Source organism: Globicephala melas, chromosome 14, assembly GCF_963455315.2.
Source record: "Globicephala melas chromosome 14, mGloMel1.2, whole genome shotgun sequence".
Classification (NCBI taxonomy): domain Eukaryota; kingdom Metazoa; phylum Chordata; class Mammalia; order Artiodactyla; family Delphinidae; genus Globicephala; species Globicephala melas.
The window spans coordinates 611,555-633,297 of NC_083327.1; positions in this window are offsets into that span (position 1 = coordinate 611,555).

Genomic DNA, 21,743 nt, shown 5'->3' on the forward strand with positions numbered 1-21,743 from the left:
GCAGAGAAATGATCAGTGAGTTAGAAGAGAGAGGGGAAATTGCTGAGGCTGAACAGGGTAAAAAAAAAAAGAATAAACAGAAATGAAGACAGCTTAAGAGAACTCAGAGATACCATCAAGTGTACTAACATTCACATTATGGGGGTCCCAGAAGAAGAGAGAGGAAAAAGTGCTGAGAATATAATTGAAGACATAATAGCTGAAAAGTTCCCTAACCTGGGAAAGGTAACACCCATCTAAGTCCAGAAAACACAGAGAGTCCCATACAGGATCAATCCAAAGAGGATCACACCAAGACACATTGTAATTAAAATTTAAAAATAAAGAGATAATTTTAAAAACAGCAAGGGAAAGCAACAAATTACATACAAGGGAAATCCCATGTGGCTGACTCTTCATCAGAAACTGCAGGCCAGAAGAGAGAGGCATGAGGTATTTAAGGTGGTGAAATCAAAAACCTACAGCCAAGAATACTCTACCCAGCAAAGATTTAATTCAGATTTGTGGATAAAATAAAAGTTTTATCAACAGCAAAAGCTAAAAGAGTTCAGCACCACCAAACCAGCTTTACAAGAAATGTTAAAGGGACTTCTCTAAATGAAGAAGAAAAGGTTATAACTAGAGACATGAAAATTACATACAAAAGGCAAAAGATCATTGGTAAAGGCAAATATACAGTAAAGGTAGTAAAAGGGAAAAATACAAAAGTAGTAAAATAATATATATTCACAAGTTGTTAAGGGATGCACAAAACAAAAAGATGTAATAGATGATGTCAAAAACAGTAAACATGGGGGCATTAAAAATACAGGGTTGCAATCCAAAAATGGGCAGAAGACCTAAATAGACATTTCTCCAAAGAAGATATACAGACTGCCAACAAACACATGAAAGAATGCTCAACATCATTAATCATTAGAGAAATGCAAATCAAAACTACAATGAGATATCATCTCACACCAGTCAGAATGGCCATCATCAAAAAATCTAGAAACAATAAATGCTGGAGAGGGTGTGGAGAAAAGGGAACACTCTTGCACTGCTGGTGGGAATGTGAATTGGTTCAGCCACTATGGAGAACAGTATGGAGGTTCCTTAAAAAACTACAAATAGAACTACCATATGACCCAGCAATCCCACTACTGGGCATATACCCTGAGAAAACCAAAATTCAAAAAGAGTCATGTACCAAAATGTTCATTGCAGCTCGATTTACAATAGCCCAGAGATGGAAACAACCTAAGTGCCCATCATCGGATGAATGGATAAAGAAGATGTGGCACATATATACAATGGAATATTACTCAGCCATAAAAAGAAATGCAATTGAGCTATTTGTAATGAGGTGGATAGACCTAGAGTCTGTCATACAGAGTGAAGTAAGTCAGAAAGAGAGAGACAAATACCGTATGCTAACACATATATATGGAATTTAAGAAAAAAAATGTCATGAAGAACCTAGGGATAAAGCAGGAATAAAGACGCAGACCTCCTAGAGAATGGACTTGAGGTGATGGGGAGGGGAAGGGTGAGCTGTGACAGGGCGAGAGAGAGTCATGGGCATATACACACTAACAAACGTAGTAAGGTAGATAGCTAGTGGGAAGCAGCCGCATGGCACAGGGATATTGGCTCGGTGCTTTGTGACAGCCTGGAGGGGTGGGATAGGGAGGGTGGGAGGGAGGGAGATGCAAGGGGGAAGACATAAGGGAACATATGTTTATGTATGACTGATTCGCTTTGTTATAAAGCAGAAACTAACACACCATTGTAAAGCAATTATACCCCAATAAAGAGGTTAAAAAAAAAATACAGGGTTGCTAAAATGCTTTTGAAATTAAGAAATCAGCAACTTAAAATAACCACACACACATATAGAGATTGCTATCTATCAACCTCATGGCAACCACAAACCAAAAATGTATAATAGATATATACACACACAAAAAAACAGAAGGGAATCCAAAAAAAAAAAATCAGTAAAGAGAGTCATCAAATTACAAGGGAAAAGAGCCAAAGAAAAAGAAAGGAATAAAAAGGAACTACAAAAAGAAAACCCAAAACAGTTAACAAAATGGCTATGAGTACATACTTATCAATAATCACTTTAAGTGGAATAAATGCTCCAATCAAAAGATACAGAATGGCTGAATGGGTAGAAAAACAAGACTCATATATATGCTGCCTACAAGAGAATCATTTCAGATGTAAAGACACACACAGACTAAAAGTACAAGGATGGAAAAATGTATTCCACACAAATAGAAGTGAAAAAAAAAAAAGCCAGGGTAGCAATACTTATATCAGACAAAATAGACTTTAACACAAACTGTAGCAAGAGACAAAGAAGGACATTACATAATGATCAAGGGATCAATCCAAGAAGATATAACATTTGTAAACACATATGCACCCAACATAGGAGGACCTAAATATATAAAGCAAATATTAACAGACATAAAGGGAGAAATTGATAGTAACACAATAATAGTAGGGCACTTAAACATCCTACTTACATCAATAGACAGATCAACCTACAGAAAATCAGTAAGAAATCAAAGCCCTTAAATGACACAATAGAACAGATGGATTAGTAGAAATATACATGACATTCCATTCCAAAGCAGCAGACTACACATTTTTGTTCAAGGAGTACAGGGAACATTCTCCAGGATAGATCACATGTTAGGCCACAAAACAAGTCTTGTTAAATTTAAGAAAATTAAAATCATATCAAACATCTTTCCTAACCACAACACTATGAGACTAGAAATCAGCTACAAGAAAAAAATGCAAAAAACACAAACACTCAGAGGCTAAACAATATGCAGCTAAACAACCAATGGATCACTGAAGAAATCAAAATAGAAACTAAAAGATATCTGGAAACATGTGAAAAAGAAAGCACAACAATCCAAAATCTATGGGATACAGCAAAAGCACTTCTCAGAGGGAAGTTTATATTGATACAGGCCCACCTCAGGAAACAAGAAAAATCTCAAACAACACAGCCTTACACCTAAAAGAACTAGAAAAAGAACCAAAAAACCCCAAAGTTAGTAGAAGGAAAAAAAATCATCAAAATCAGAGCAGAGAAAAATGAAACAGGAACTGAAAAATCAATAGAAAAGATTAATGAAATTGAGTTAATTTTTTGAAAAGATAAGCAAAATTGATAAATATTTAGCTATACTCATCAAGAGAAAAAGAACAAGGGCCCAAATCAATAAAGCCAGAAATGAAAAAGGAAAAGTTATAGCCAAAACCAAAGATATACAAAGGATCATAAGAGATTACATGACCAATAATATGCCAATAAAATGACCAACCTAGAAGAAATGAACAAATTCCTAATAACGTACAATGTCCCAAGACTGGACCTGAAAGAAACAGAATATACAAACAGACCAATTACCAGTAATTAAATTAATCCAGTAATAAAACAACTCCCACAAACAAAGGTCCAGGACCAGATGGCTTCACACGGAATTCTACCAAACATTTAGAGAAAAGTTAGCACCTATCCTTTGCAAATTATTCCAAAAATTGCAGAGAAAGAAACACTTCTGGACTCATTCTATGAGGACAACATCACTCTGAAACCAAACCCAAAGACACCACAAAAAGAAAAGTACAGGCCAATATCCTTAATGAACATAGATGCAAAACTCCTCAACAAAATATTAGCAAACCAAATTCAACAAAATATTGAAGCAATCATACATCATAATCAACTAGAATTTGTCCCAGGGATGCAAGGATATTTCAATATCTGCAAATCAATCAACGTGATGCACCAGATTAACAAATTGAAGAAAAACATCATATGATCATCACAATAACTGCAGGAAAAACTTTTGGCAAAATTAACATCCATTTGATAAAAATTATTGACAAAGTGGGTATGGAGGCAACATACCTCAACATAAGAAAGGCCATATATGACAAGCCCACAACTAACATCATACTCAATGGAGAAAAGCTGAAAATATCAAGAACAAAATAACTATGCCCACTCTCACTACTTTTATTCAACATGGTATTGAAAGCCCTAGCCACAGTAAGCAGACAAGAAAAAGAAATAAAGGGATCCAGATTGGAAAGGAAGAAGTAAAACTGTCACTTTTTGCCAAAGACATGATACTATTCATAGAAAATCCTAAATATATCACCAAAAAAATACTAGAACTCATCAATTCATTTGGTAGAGTTTCAGGTTACAAAATTAATACACAGAAAGATGTTGCATTTCCATATACTAACAGTGAACTATCAGGAAGAGATATTAAGAAAACAATCCCATTTACAATCACATAAAGAATTAAATACCTAGGAGTAAATCTTACCAGGGAGGTAAAAGACCCGTACTCAGAAAACTGTAAGACACTGAAGAACAAAGTTTAATACAGCACAAACAGATGGAAAGATATACAGTGTTCATGGACTGAAATATCCAATGTTGTTAAAATGACTATACTACCCAAGGCAATCTACAGATTCAATGCAATCCCTATCAAAATACCAATGACATTTTCCACAGAACTAGAAGAAACAATTCTAAAATTTGTATGGAAATGCAAAAGACTCTGAATAACAAAAGCAATCTTGAGACAGAAGAACAAACCTGGAGGTATCATGTTCCCTGATTTCAAATTATACTACAAAGCCACAGTAATCAAAACAGAAGGTAATAGCACAAAAACAGACACATAGATCAATGTAATAGAAATCCATAAATTAACCCACACTTACATGGGCAATTTAATCTAAGACAAAAGAGGCAAGAATATACAATGGGGAAAAGACAGCCTTTTCAATAAATGGTGTTGTGGGACTTCCCTGGTGGCACAGTGGTTAAGAATCCACCTGCCAATGCAGGGGACACAGGTTTGATCCCTAGTCCAGGAAGATCCCACATGCCACAGAGCAACTAAGCCTGTATGCCACAACTACTGAGCCTGCACTCTAGAACGCATGACCCACAATTACTGAGCCCTCGTGCCACAACTACTGAAGCCTGTGTGCCTAGAGCCTGTGCTCCTCAACAAGAGAAGCCACCACAATGAGAAGCACATGCACCACAAGAAAGAGTAGCCCCCACTCACCACACTGAAGAGAAACACCGTGCAGGGCAATGAAAACCCAAAATAGCCAAAAATAAATAAATAAATAAAATAAATTTATAAAAAATAAATGGTGTTGGGAAAACTGGACAGCTAAATGTAAAATAATTAAATTGGACTACTCTCTCACATCATGCACAAAAATGAATTCAAAGTGAATCAAAAATTTAAATGTAAGACTGAAACCATAAAACTTCTAGAAGAAAACATAGGTTAGCTCTTAGACCTCAGCCTTAGCAATATTTTTTGATATTTCTCCTCAGGCAAGGGAAACAAAAGCAAACTAATGGGACAACATCAAACTAAAAAACTTTTTCAAAATGAAGGAAACTATCAACAGAATAAAAAGTTCTCCTACTGAATGGAAAAGATATTTGCAGACAATATGTTCAATAAGTAGTTAATATCAAAATTATGCAAAAAACTCATACTACTCAACATCAAAAAACCCAAATAATCCAATTTAAAAGTTGGCAGAGTATCTGAATAGACATTTTCACAAAGAAGATGTACAGATGGCCAGCAGACACATGAAAATATGCCCAACATCACTAATCATCAGGGAACTGGTAATCAAAACCACAGTCACCTCACACCCATTAGAATGGCTGTTATTGAAAATACAAGTGATAATAAATATTAGCAAGAATTTGAAGAAAAGAGGACTTCCTACACTGTTGGTGTGAAATAAGTTGAAGTAGCTGCTATGGAAAATAGTATAGAGATTCCTCAAAAAATTAAGACTAGAACTACTATATGATCTAGCAATTCCACCCTGAATATTCATCTTAAGAAAACAAAAGCTCTGATTTAAAAAGATATATTCACCCCTAATGTTAATTGCAGCATTATTTACAATAGGCAAGATTTGGAAGCAACATAAATGCCCATGGATAGAAGAATGGATAAAGAAGATGTGATATATATATATATATATATATATATATATATACCTCGGAATATTGCTCAGCCATAAAAAAGAATGAAACCATGCCATTTGCAACAATGCAGATGGACTTAGATAGTATTATGCTAAGTGAAATAAGTCAGACCAAAAGACCAATACTGTATAATGTCACTTAAATGTGGAATCTAAAAAATAAAACCAGTGAATAAACATAACAAAAGAGAGACAGAATCATAAATAGAACAAAGATGTGGTTGCCAGAGACGGGCTGTTGTGGGAAGGAGAGAAATAGGTGAGGGAGATAAAGAGGTACAAACTTCCAGTTGCAAAATAAATGAGACAAAGGTATGGAATGTACAGTGTGGGAAATATAGTCAATAACAATGTAACATCTTTGTATGGTGACAGATGGCAGCTTGACTTATCCTGGTGAACATTTTGAAATGTATAGAAATATCAAGTCATTATACTGTGTAACAGGAACTAACATAGTGTTGTAGGTCAATTATACTTCAAAAACAAACAAACAAACTCACAGAAAAAGAGATCAGATGTGTGGTTACCAGAAGTGGGCCGTGGAGAAGGGGGAATTGGATGAAGGCAGTCAAAAGGCACAAACTTCCAGTTATAAGATAAATAAGTACTAGGGATGTAATGTACAACATGATAAATAGAATTAACAATGCTATGTATTACATATGAAAATCATTAAGAGAGTAAATACTAAGGTTCCTCATTACAAAGAAAACTATTTTTTCTATTTAATTTTGTATCTATATGAGATAATGGATGCTCACTAAACTTATTGTGATAATCAATTTGTGATGTATGTAATTCAAATCATTATGCTGTGTATGTCAACCATAACTCAATAAAACTCAATAAGAAAAAGTACTTTCCATTTATTCAGGGCCAAGCTTTTGAAGGGTGAAGATTGTCTTGATGAAGAGCAAGCCCTCTGGCTACTAATGCTGATATGTAGGAAAATCACGATGCTTGGATTCAATAGTCTGCACTATAACTCCCTAACAGACACAAGTGAATGACAATGGATACACTCAGTCTTTTCTGAGCCTCTAAAAAACATTCATCCATTGTATTTCTCTTTAATTTCTTTTCTAAGTATCTGACTGCTAATTATTTGAGCCAATAGAATTTTAAATATTCAAGAGGAAAAATTAGAGAATAGACTTAAAATGAAGGGGAAAAGAGGAAAATTTGATATTTTTTTCCCCATCAACGCATTTGCTTTCAGCATTTGAATCAGTTTGATAGCTGGAACAAGATTTCTGGGTGGATAGATTTCATTAAAACATACAGAGTGCATTTTAACAATGTTGTACATTCACAAATAGCCACTATTTTTATCCTAACATTTCTCAGCAGAGGGAAATCATGTTCTTGGATTGCCAAACCCAGAAGAAAACAGAACAAAAGGAAAATACACTATGTGGGGTGTCTTCTTTCAGCTTTTATAATCTGGAACAGACTTATCCATTTAAGAAAATTACTTGGAGTGCAAAAGATACTTCAAGAAGAAGCACTGATTCTCCTTGACATTATAGCAGTCAAAATTGATTAATCTTTCTCTCACTTAGAAGCAGAATATTGCTAAGGGAACAGCCTTTCTTCATCTGGCTTGGAGTAAAGATTTGCCACTTAGTATTCAGGCAATAGACGCTAACATACCTTTGATAAATTATGGTAAGCTAGCGGGGAAAGAGCAATGTCAGGAAGGTGCAAGAGCCCAGCAGTCAAGCAGGCAGTAGAGAGGAGATGGATAGCCATCATCTGCAGGACTTGAAGGCAAAATTCCAGCAGCCTTGCAATTGCTGCCATGCTGCCTCCCTCTCTCCCCCTTTGGCCTAGCTCTCCAGATTCAGCCTTGGTGGGATTGTCCATTCAATCATTCATTCAACAAATATTTATTGAGAACTTACCGTGTGGTTGTACTATTTTCCACGTTAAGAATATAATGGTGGCCAACATACATATGGTATCTATCCACAATTTTCTTCAGCTCAAAGGAACACAAGGATAAATGAGCCGGGAATTATCTAGTGGTGTGATAAGTACAGGGGAGATTCAAGGTGCTATAAAAAGGGCATCTAATGCAGACTCAGGTCAAAACAAGTTTCCTGGAGGAAGTGATCTCCAGACAGAGAAAAGGAGGATGAAAAAGAGTTAGACAAATGAAGAAGAAATGGAAAGGCAATCTAGAAAGGGAACAGTATGTGCAAAGGATCATAAACAGGCATGTTCAAGGAACTTGCAGTTTCAGTTTGGCTGTGCCTCAAACGTAAGAAAAATGGAAGCAAAAGATGAAGTGATTCGGGCAGGCGAGTTCTACCCAGTCAAGATCATCTAGGTTATACTCAAGTAAAAGGAAAATGCCCAAAATATTTGTGATTTGATATAATAACTGTTACCTCTCACACACAATACATACCCAGTGTAAAATGGAGGCAAGCTTGTAGCGGTGGAATGCACACAGCCACTGAGGGATCCAAAAGGATGGGTCTACACCATCTAGTAGCTGCAACACCAGGAAATCTGGCTTTCTTAGTCACCACAGCAGGAAAAGAGACATCTGGATGTCCTTTATATATTTCCTTCTAGAAGTGACATACATCATTTATAGCCACAACCTATTAGCTAACTCTATTTACATGCTCTTCCTCCCCCAAAACTGCAAGGACCTCAAAAATGTAGGGGAGCAGATGAAATGTTTAATATGTACTGCAGTCTCCTCGTGTAGACATGATATAGATGGCATCTGTAAGCCATGTTTAGGTAGCTTGTGCTTTATTCTGAGGGCAATGAGGAGTCAATGAAGAATTTTAAGCAAAATAATTAAAGGACCATGCTTTTATTTCTTTTTGTAGCACTGCAGTTCTTTCTGTCCACTCCTCACACTTCTAATGGATAGGGATTTAATTGGATTGGATTCTACTGTCAGAGTAGAAGTCATGGAATGATGCAGTTACAGAATGAGAGATGGTTAAAATCCACAGGAAAATGATTGATTACTTCCCCACCCCTCAGTTATAAAGCAGAAACTAACACACCATTGTAAAGCAATTATACTCCAATAAAGATGTAAAAAAAACAAAAAACATGTATTTCTTTGAACCCCTCCTAGAGTAAATGCCTCAATAAAAAACTGAGTTCCTATTTAGGACGTATCAGCCTTGGGGAAGATGAGTTTGTCAGGGGTGGGCACAGACATGCTTTGGTAAACAGAACTAAAAGAATGGGGCATCGTGAGTCCTGAGTTCTGAACATGAGGCAAAACTACTGTTATCGGCAGGGTCATTCATTCTCTCTAGACATCAGCCTCAGTAGACATTCAGCGCCATCAGGTCACAGTTAAAGAAGGTCTTTTAGCATAGCATCCAGAGTCAGTCACAGCCCCCTCAGGGGTGGATTCTTGTGTGTGGGATAAAGAGTAAGGAGAGTAGATGGACATTTAATGTCATTTTTCTTTACATAGCCAATAAAATCGCTTTTTTAGTTTTTCCCAGTGACTGATATTAAGAAATATTTGTATGATGTGGGTGAGTTGAAACAGATTACAGCAGGTCTTAGCCTCCTCTTGTCCAGGGGTCAGTATCTAGGAGATTATTGGAAGCACCTCAGAAAGATTTTTAAAAATACAGGGGCCTCAGCCTTGTACTCAATTTGCTGAATCAAACTCCTAGAGTTGGACCTGTGAAGTTTTTTTTTTTTTTTTCAAAAATTTGCCAGGCTTGGAACATGTTGCTCTATTTAATGTGGGAGCGATACACCATGAAATTATTTTCTATCTAAAGAGCTAGTCATTTAGTCATTTGCAGTTCTACTCATTATTTAAATGTGGGTGTCTCAACTCATCACTCTCAAAAAAAGTCTTCAGAGAACCAGAGAGAGACCTTATCTTCCTACTCCTGAATTTCTGTGCCACACTGCACATTGGAAGGCACTCAGCAGACAGCTCAAAAACACAGAACAGAATGGTAAAATCAAATTGAATCAGTATTCTGTAGAGATGAGTCTTCAGATGAATATCATAGGGAAAGAAGCAGCATTCCTCCTAAGGGCACACAACAATTTTTATGTTCAGGCTGCTCTCTTTTTGTAGACAGTGTTATCAGCCTCACCAAGCTAAACCTACCATGTTTGACAGGTAGAGTCTTAATGTGATTGACTCAAGAAGACTCGCTTTCTAGACATATTTCTCTCAGCACTCACAGAGAAGTTTTGGAGGGAGCATTTTTATTTTTCGTGTTGCAAGTTGGCCAACAGGGTAAAATTGTGTGTCGTTGTTGCATCAAGATGAAAATTAGTTGTTTTTTCTTTTATTCCTAAATATGTGTGCCCTTTATCCTCATTCTAGATGTCAAAAGTTATATTTGCCTTTTACATGTATTTTTTTGTTTTGCATTTTATACAGGTTTAAATATTTTCAGTAACTTTATGTCAACACAGAAACCCTATTTTTGAATTGGATCTCACTTTGCAGAAGGAAAGTATGAAGAATTCTTTTTCAATTGAGAATCAAGCAAGTAGCTATTAAAAGTGGAATAACATTGAAACTTCCTATTATAAACTTTTATTATTTTTCCAATTACAAAGGTAATATATGCTCAATGCTGAAAAACTTAGGAAACATCAAATTATAAACGACGAACTTTAAATTACTTCTGGGTCCACTATGGCTTATTGGTTCACAACTCCATTTCAGTTCCTTGTGGATGTCCTCAGCATTTTGAAGGATGGAGAGCTGGGGACTCATTGAGCTCAATGTCCCCGTATGTCCTAGCTCCACCAAGCAGATGACCCACACAGATTTGGAAGATGTAAAGAGGTTGTGTCTGCATTTTTTTTAATTGAAGTGTAGTTGACTTACAATATTAAATTAGCTTCAGGTGTACAAAACAGTGATTCAATATTTTAGATTACACATCATACAAAGTTATATAGTATGATTGACTCTATTCCCTGTGCTGCACATTATATCTCTGTGACATTTTCTAACTGGTAATTTGTACCTCTCAATCCCCTTCACCAATTTTATCTATCTCCCCTCATCCTCCCCTCTAACAACCACTAGTTTGTTTTCTGTATCTGTGAGTCTGTTTTTGTTTTATTATATTTGTTCATTTGTTCTGTACTTCTGATTTTTGCTGTCAGGCACAGTCTTGCTGGCATTAATTTTTCCTCCACAGTAGTAACAGAGATAATGGTGTCTACTCCCTGAATTAGTGGCTGCACTGTTTCACTGGTGTGGATCTCAGCTGAGTTTACCTGATGCTCCAGCCAACGATTATGGCAGCAGCTTGCAAATCATGACAGAGTAATCAACCAACTTGGCAGTCTGGAAGTCATTTCTCAAAGCTCAGTCAAGAGCCTGTTCTTTAGCCTTTCCAGTGATTTTGTAAGCACATATTTCTCTTATTAACTTGCTTTCTAGGATATCTTTTTGTTACCTGCAATTGAACCCAAATTGTTTTAGTGATAGTCCCATAAACCAGAAGCAATTACTATTAACTTTTCATTGTCTTTCTTTATAGTTATATCAGTATATATGTGCATACGTATAGTTTTTTTTTAATGGAATGGTATAGAATATACTGTTTTTTAGCCTGAATCTTCCCTTAACTATAGACCATAAACATTTTTCCTAATCAATATACTCACTTCTACAACACAATTTTAATAGATAAATGTAGTTACTTTGTATACTTATACCACAGTTTATTTAACCAGTTTATTTAACCAATCTCATATTTTTGGACCACTATGTTTATGCCCAACTTTCAGTATTATAAAACATTGATGAATATTCTTAGTATTCATGAAGATGATAACATCTTTCTCCAACAAGTAAGTCAGAGCTTCCTACAGATAATTCAGAAACCATTGAAAACACCTAAGAGACTTTTAAAATAGGCTTTCTCTTATATTTGATATTTGAAAAAATCTGTAAGAAATTTGAAAATATCTTACAGAAAATTTGTAAGGTGTACGTAGGCCACTTAATCACTGAATACCTTGACCTGTAGACCTCCCACTGAGTACATTAGTCATTGATAATCTGCCTGTTTAAATGGCCCATTTGAAGTCCCATGTTTTGGAGACCTAACTGTTCTTCCAGAAGATAGCATTGAAAGTACCATGTTACACTCTGTGTGATCTCTGCTAATGGCACTTTGGAATTGTATTAGTTAAGTCATTTTAGACATAACATTTATCACTGTGGATCCAATTGTCAGGTATTGAGTTATCAGTTCTTTGAAGAAATAAATTTTGAGGAGGTATGGGAGGGAGGAATACATTTTATAAAACATTACAATGAAGCTCATGACTGACCTTTGAATAGTAGTTTTAAGTATGCTGTTAAAAATCTGTAAGGGACCGTTAAGAAAATTATCAGATTGTAAGAGGAACGTGTGAGCTCGCCAAACAAGGATTTCAGTGTAGATTTTGTCTTTACCAAATGAAGTTGAAGGAACAAGTTATAATTAAAGTTTGAATGGAAGAGCCTGCCATTGTTGTTCCACATCTGGTTGTTTCTGTTTACATTCCTTTATTGAGCCTACATCTTCATAAGCTTTTTGACAGGTATATGTTGAACACTTCTATTTCATAGTCAAGACAGAATCAGAGGCCATGCATACTGACAACTGATTTGTCTGTTTTCTTCTGTCTTTTTCCATGGCTGTATCTACTGCCTCATCTTGATTTACAAGCAAAACCTAGAAAAGCTACAAAAATAAGTGTTTCGTGGTTTATCTAGGAATAATACAGAAAATATTCCCGTTATTTTTGGTGAAGAAAATCATTTTTGTATAGTTTATTTTAACCTAAGTAAAATGTGAATTTTGTTTAAAAAAAAGATAATAACACCTTTGATTTTCTTCGAAATTTTTCTAGGCATGGTAGTGCTAAACAAAAGTGTACAAGCATGTTAAGTCTTCTGTTATATATTACCAATGTTTCCTTTAAAAATTAAGAAGTTTTACTCACACTAGATGAACAGGTACAAATTCCCTTAGCTGGAAAAGATAAGGCTAAAGAGCTATATGTACAATATGGTTCAATCATTCAAATATAAACTACATATGGATAAAATAACTGTAAGGAAATACCTGAAAAAGTAACAGTGATTTTATCAATGTTGCAGGTTTATAGATGATCTTAAGTCTTTTCTTCTATTTCCTAATGGTTCTTTAATATCATTTTTATAATTTGAAGTGCATGTAATACTTATAACAAAGCAAGTAAGTTAGCCTTCTTTATTGTGTGTCTTTTAGCCTAGCTAGAGGTTGGTCAATTTTGTTTATCTTTTCAAAAAAATCCAGCTCTTGGTTTTATTGTTTTTTTCTTTTGTTTTTTTAATCTCATTTTATTTATTTCCTCTCTGATCTTTATTATTTCCATCCTTCTGCTGACTTTGTTTTGTTTGTCCTTATTTTTCTAATTCTTCTAGGTGGTAGCTTAGGTTGTTTCTTTGAGATTTTTCTTGTTTCTTGAGGAAGGCCTGTGTCTCTATGAACTTCCCTCTTAGAACTGCTTTTGCTGCATCCAATAGGTTTTTTAAGATTGTGTTTTGATTTTCGTTTGTCTCAAGGTATTTTCTGATTCCTTCTTTGAGTCCATTGTTGACCTACTGGTTTTTCAGTAGCATGATTTTTTAGTCTCCATGTGTTTGTTCTTTTCCCTTTTCTTTTTCATGATTTCTAGTTTCATATCCTTGTGGGCAGAAAGGATGTTTGAAATAATTTCTATCCTCCTAAATTTGTTGAGGCTTGTTTTGTCATCTAGTATTTGGTCTATCCTAGAGAACATTCTATGTGCAGTTGAAAAGGAAGGTTTTTTTTTTTTTTTTTTTTTTTGATCTAGTGTCCTGTAGATATCAGTTGAGTCCAACTGGTCTTTAGGACTTCTGTTGCCTTATTGATTTTCTGTCTGGATGATCTGTCCATTGAGGTCGGTGGGATGTTAAAGCCCCCTACTATTATTGTGTTACTGTCAATTTCTTCATTAATGTCTGTTAGTATTTGTTTTATATATATTTTAGGTTCTTCTATCAATATATTGGGTACATATATGTTAGTGAATGTAATATCATCTTCTTATATTGATCCCTTTATCATTATATAATGCCCTTCATTGTCTTTCTTTATGGCCTCTGTTTTAAAGTCTATTTTGTCTGATATGAGTATTTCTACCCCACTTTCTTGTGTCAGTTTGCATAAAATATCTTTTTCCATCCACTTACTTTCAGTTTGGGTGTGTCTTTCACCCTGAAGCGAGTCTCTTGCAGGCAGCGTATTGCAGGTTCTTTCTTTCTTTTTTTTTTTAATCCAATTTGCCTCTCTATGTCTTTTGATCAGATCATGTAGTCCATTGACATTTAACGTGATTATTGATAGCATGTAATTATTGCCATTTTAAACCTTGTTTTCCAGTTGGTTTTGTAATTCTTCTTTGTTCATTTCTTCTTCTTTTTTCTTCTTCTTTCCTTTTGAAGTTTGATGATTTTCTTTTGTAACATGCTTGAGTTCCTTTCTTTTTTGTTTTTGTGAATCTATTGTGTATTTTTGATCTGTGTTTACCATGGAGTTCAAGTATGCTGACCCATAACTATATGTACTTGCTTTAAATTGATAGTCAGTCAAGTTCAAACACATTCTAAAAGATCTACATTTTTATATTCCCCTCCCCCATATTTTATGATTTTGATGTCCTATTTTACATCTTCATGCTTATCTTTTTACTGTTTAATGTAGGTATAATTGCTTTAACAATTTTTAATTGTTTTAATTGTTTTTCTTAAACAACTTTTTAATTGTTTTTTTTTAATCTATGTACTGGCTTATTTAAGTGATCTTAAGTTCTTTTATATATTTACCTTTCCTATTGTGATTTTCCTTTTTCTATAGATTCATGCTTCTTTTCTCTTTAGAGAAGAATCATCAACATTTCTTTTAGGGTAGATTTAGTATTGCTGAATTCTTTTAGCTTTTGCTTGTCTGGGAAATTCTTTATCTCTCCTTCTATTCTAAGTGATAATCTTGCTGTGTAGAATATCTTAGGTTGAAGGTTTTGCCCTTTCAGGACTTTGAATATATCATGTCACTCCCTTCTGGCCTGCAAAGTTTCCACAGAGAAATCAGCTGATAGTTTTATGAAGTGCTTCCCTTATAACTGACTCTGTCTTTCTTTTGCTGCCTTTAGAAACCTCTCTTTAAGTTTTGCCATTTTAATTATGATATGTCTTGGTACAGATCTGTTTGGGTTCATCTTGTTTGGGACCCTCTGTGTTTCCTGTACCTTGATAGCTGATTCCTTTTTTAGGTTTGAGAGCTTTCTAGCCATAATTTCTTCAAATACTTTTTTTTTTTTTTTGTGGTATGTGGGCCTCTCACTGTTGTGGCCTCTCCTGTTGTGGCCTCTCCTGTTGTGGAGCACAGGCTCCGGACACGCAGGCTCAGCAGCCATGGCTCACAGGCCCAGCCGCTCCATGGCATGTGGGATCTTCCTGGACCGGGGCACGAACTTATGTCCCCTGCATTGTCAGGTGGACTCTCAACCACTGCACCACCAGGGAAGCCCTTCAAATACATTTTTAATCCCCTTTTCTCTTTCTTTTCCTTCTGGAACCCCTATTATGCATAGGTTGGCATGCTTTATAGTATGCTATAGATCTTTTTTTTTTTTTTCTCTTTCTGTTGTTCTGATTGGGTGATTTCCATTATTCTATCTTCCAGATCTCTTATTTGTTTTTCTGGGTTATTTAGTCTGCTATTCATTGCTTCTAGATTGGTTTTTATCTCAGCAATTGAGTTGTCTAATTTTTATTGGTTCATCTTTATAGTTTCTAGTTCCTTGTTATAGTGATCTGCATTTCTATCAATAATCTTCCTTAATTTCTTTAGCATTTTTATTACCTCCTTTTTGAACTTGGGGTCTAGTAGAGCAGTGAGATCTGTTTCATTATTTGTTCTTTCAGAGGATTTCTCTTGTTCTTTTAATTGGGAGTAGTTGCTCTGCTTTTTCATATTGTTTAACTTTCTCAATTTCTATAAATTTAGGAGAAACTGTTATCTACTGTGGTCTTGAAGGGGTGTTTTTATGTGGAAGCATTGCTGTGTAGATGGTTTGAGTCCAGTATTTTTGGTATGAGGGTTGTTCTTGGTATGGACGCCAGCCATGTCTTTCCTCAGTGTGCTGGCCATTATCCCCTTGCAAGTGGGTATGATTGTTTTGGTGGTATCCAGAGCCTGCACTGAGATGTTGGGTGGGGCCTCCTCTTTTTCTGTGGCTGTCACAGCCCTGTTGGGGGCATGGTCTGCTCCCCAGTTGCTGGAGTAGAAGCCCTGGGTGTCGGGTTTGACAACATTCTCCCATTGTGCAAGATCTGATAATGGGCCCCAATGTCAGCACTGCCCCCTGCTTTGCTCACACCCACAATGTGCACCATGCATGGACAGACAGTGGGCTCTGACACAGGACCTTTTCCCACCATGCAGTGCTGACAATGGGCTCCAAGGTTCTAGCCAGATCACGACCCCAGCCCTCCAGGTTGTCTCCACACAGCTAGACCATGTCATGTCCCAGGGCCCATCTGCCTGACTTTCAGCACCTATCCATTGTGCATACTAACAGTCCTGCCTGGTGTGCATTTTGGGCTGGCAAGTGTGGTGACATGGCTGCCATCAGCCCCAGTCTCTCTCTAGCATGTGTGCACTCCTTGTGAGCAGAGCCCAACATCCTCTAGCACCTCTACCTGTCCCAGCAGACCTCCCAGCAGGCACGGTGTGTTTCCCAGGGTGAGGCCCTGCCCATGCAGATCTTCCCTCCTTCACAGGTCCCTTGCAGGGGTGCTGGTCCTGTCCAGATGTATTTTTCCCCCATCCAACCCAGTTACATGGGGATCTTTCTTGAAGCTTTGGTTATATAAGAGATCTTCTGCCAATTTCCAGTTGTTTTTCTGTGAGGATTATTCCACATGTAGATGTATTTTGATGTGGTTGTGGGGAAGACGAGCTCCACATCTTCCTATTCTGCCATCTTGATCCCAATCCAATTGTGAGCACTTTAGTAGCTGAGGAAAATTGAAAAATGCATGTAGTTGTATGAGGGGGTAAAACCTCTGAAAATTATTTGCAACTTAAGAGGAAAGTTTATAATGGAAAATAAACAGGTGGATATAAATTAGTTTAAACTCACCTGTAATCTGTGTGCCAGTGTCATAGGGAAACAGTTTGGATCGGAGCTTATGTTAGTAAGTAGATGATCACAATACACTATAATTTGCAAGCTGAGGAAATACTTTCCACTGTTCACCCTTAAATTCCGTCATTAGCTATTTGACCTTGGTACTGAAAGAAGACATTTGTAACGAGACAAACTTTGCCTTCTTTTCTAGACCTCACTTTTCTAGGAAACAACTTCTTCAGAAAAGTAATGTCAAACAGACAAGCATTTTCTCAGTAAAAATAACCCAGTAGAAAGCCTTTTCAATGCAACTTTTGATGCTATTTGAAATTGTTGTTCCTTACCTTATCACCATAAGTTTGAAAAGTAACCCATTCACCCAGAAGAATTTTAAGTTGTATCAACATATGGCCATTATAACTATAAATACAGTAAGAAATCATATTAAAATGCAGGTGACTAGTTGATGTTACTGGTCCATATTGTCCAAACCTAGACATTCAAACAATGGAGCTCAGACATTCCCCCCAGTGAATGGCATTATACCCCTGAAAGCATAGAGTCATCTAGGGAAACAGAAAGGTCTTTCTCTGCTCTTATTTGAATGTCAACAAACAGTCACTAAGGTTTAATATTGCTTCTTTAATTCTTTCTCACTATATGACAAACCTTTGTTAAATATCATATCATATTTTCATACACATGCTGAACCTACCAGCACATATATTAAATTGTCTTCTAACAATAAAAAAGACAGCTCCCCAAATGCCAATTTTTTTCCCAATCATTACCATTTCTCTTAATTTTCAAGAGAAGGAAAGCATAAAATGGTACAGAGGAATATTGTATTTCCTCTGCAAAAACTATTTAATTGGGTAGATAATCATTTTAAAATATATAGAATCCCCTCCACATTGTGGAGCGCTTCATATTTCTATACATGCATATAAAATATCTCTATACCATAAATACTTACCAGTAATAATATTTATTTCAACAGTAAAACTCTAGTTATCAAAATTGTTTGCATATACACACACATTCAGTGTATTGGATACAGCCTTTTAGATGCTTTTCACCTTTTGTCTTTTATTTCATTCACAGGTGAAGCAATCAATCTATATATTTTCAAACACATCAATTCAGGTGCCCCTTGACAGTGCCTTGCCTTGGACCAGTCCCAAGAGCCTCTCACCTTCTGGCCAGGTGTTCTCCATTGACCTCACTGTATGGGATGAAACAGAAGCATACTTTGCACCCATGCATGTGTTACCCAGAAGGGCAAGGCCAAATATTTGACCAAGAGCATATCAAATACGTCCTATCTCAGAAGGACCATCCTAAGACACATTTTAGTTGTGGCACGGGAGATCTAGTTCCATGAGCAGGGATCGAACCCAGAACCCCTGCATTGGTGGTGTAGAATCTTAACCACTGGACCACCAGGGAAATCCCTAAGACACATTTGATATGGCTGAAGTGATTGACCAACTCTGGGAAATATTCTCATTTTGCATCACTTTCCTTTCTTGCTTTGTTCCATCTATCACTGACCTTTGTTCCCTTGGCTCAATAAAGTGTTTAAAAGCAAACCTTTACTTCAAGCTCTTTTTCCTGGAGAACCCAAGTTAAGATATAACTGTACAGTGTGCAGTTATATAGAAGAATTACAATAGGCACATACTGTTAGATTTCAACCGTTCAAGGGTGAATAAAATTGACATTATTATCATCATTATTAGCCTTGAAAATATAGGAGAGATTATTTGAGTCAGTGATCTTCATGAATTTGTGTGAAGACCCACATTCTAATTAATGAAATAGCTACAGGCAATATATATTTCAAATTTGAAAGACTGCTTAACTTTGCCTGCTTTTGTTTGCTTTAGAATTAAATTTTTATGTACCTTTAAAAAGGATGGATTTTTAAACTCCTTTCCCCCAAAGACAGAAAAGGAATCAACCAGCTCATAGCTCCATACCCAGAAAAAAGAACACATATACCTTGCTTAACCTGTGCACACAGGTGTACCCAGGAAGACAACTGAATATTCAGCAGGGCTAGGTATATACCAGGAGAGACTAGACTAAAACTTAGACAAAAACATTTTGGACAGGGCTCTTTTTTTAAACCCAAATAGCCCACATTATCTGATTATTGCAGTGCAAATTATACTCTCAATAATAAAAATGAGACACATGACAGATTATATTAACTATGCTAACTATCTACTGAACTAAGTTTCTGTCTCAAATTGTGCTGGGCACAAACAAGACAAAATTATTAGAATAGATATCATAACTATACATTATAAGAAATTCTGATATCTGTGTAGTACTTAATAGTTTCATAACTCTTTTCACCTAAGTTATCTGATTTAATCCTCCAAATCTGCAAAATAATTGATTTAACATCCCCATTTTATAAATAAATAAATATAATTCTGAGATGGTAAATAACTCATTTAGAGTACAGTGTACTGTAAAGCCAGGATTTGTGGAACTATGCACATGTATTCTTGAGCCATCCTTTCAAACTCTCTTTACTTCATCTTATGTCTCATTATCCATCACCATCCTCCCCGATACACCTGCTTCTCTCTTAACTACGCCCTCTAACTTGACATTAAAAAAGGCACCCAAATGTCTGGCTTCATTTCCTAGAGTTCACTAGTGATTAGAATATTCATAATTTTCTCTGCTCCTAGCGCTTTAGACTAGCCTAAATCACTCATAAATCACAAGTTCATGATTACAGTGAATGCAGATTGGATTCCCTTTTAACAGTCCTCCCCAGCTACTGCCTTGCTTGAAGGACCTTGAATTCATTTGGTGTCTACTTCTTCCTGGAAACCAGGGAAAATTTACTTAATTCTCAGTTCCTGGGGCAAATCCTAATAGGCTTATGCCAATAATTAAGACCCCATTAGTTTTGTCAGAGACTGGTTTAAGCATGGTCACATAACATAATTCTGTCCAATGAGATATGAGGGCAGAGTACATGGGAGAAACTTATAAAAAGGTTTTCCAACATGGTCATGGTCTGAAATGTGTCTTCCCAAAATTCATGTGTTAAAGCTCTAGCCCAGTACCTAAAAATGTGACTGTATTTAGAGATAGGATATTTAAAGAGAGAATTAAGGTTAAATGAGGTCATATGGGTGTGCCCTAATCCAGTCTAACTGGTGTTCTTATAATAAGGGAAAACCTGGACATGCAAAGAAACACCAGGGGTGCACACACACAGAGGAAAGAACATATGAGGACACAATGAGAAGGTTGTCAGGCCATCTGCAATCCAAAGAGAGATTTCAGGAGAAACCAAAGCTACTAACACCTTGATCTTGTATTTCCAGCCTCCAGATAACTGTGAGAAAATACATTTCTTTTGTTTAAGCCACTCAATTTGTAGTATTTTCTTATGGCAGCCCTAGTAATATAATACAAGCATTAAAAAATTACATGAGGAAGAAAGAACCCATTCTGTCACTGGATGATTTCATACCTGGATATGAACCTGGGAACTACTATAGCCATCTTACAGCTGTTCAGAGAATCCGTCTGAGTGTTTACATGGTGAATATAGCAGATCAGCAAAAAAAAAAAAAAAAAAAAAAGGGAAAACAAACAAAATATCAAAACCTATTTACTTAATGATTCCATTGAGCTACTTAATTAACCTGGATCACTCTACCTCCAAGTTCCCTCTTACATGAGAAGTATATTTTCCTGATTTTTTAACTGAAGTATAATTGGCTGACAATGTTATACTAGATTCAGGTGCACAACCTAGTGATTCGATATTTTTATACACCATAAAATGATCATCACAATAAGTCTAGTTACTATCTGTCACCATACAAAGTTATTACAATAATATTGACTATATACTCTGTGCTATACAGTACATCCCTGTGACTTATTTATTTTATAAATAGAAGTTTATACCTCTTAATCCCCTTCCCTTATTTTACCCAGTCCCCAACCCCCATCCCACTGGCAACCACCAGTTTGTTCCCTGTATGTATAACTCTGTTTCGGTTTCATTATGTTTGTTCATCTGCTTTGTTTTTTAGATTCCACATATAAGTGAAAACATACAGTGTTTCTCTTTCTCTGTCTAACTTATTTCACTTAGCATAATACCATCCAGTTCTATCAATAATGCTGCAAATGTCAAGATTTCATTCTTTTTGTGGCTGAGTAATATTCCATTGTATATATACATATATATAAATATATATAATATATATATGTGTGTGTGTGTGTATACACACACACACACACACAAATATATACATATGTGTGCATATATATCCTATCTTTGTTATCCATTCATCTATCGATTGACACTTCCATATCTTGCCTACTGTAAATAACACTGCAATGAATAGTGGGGTGCATATATCTTTTTTAAATTACTATTTTAGTTTTCATTGAATGAATACCCAAAAATGGAATTGCTGGATTGTATTCTAGTTCTATTTTTAACTTTTTAAGGAAACTCT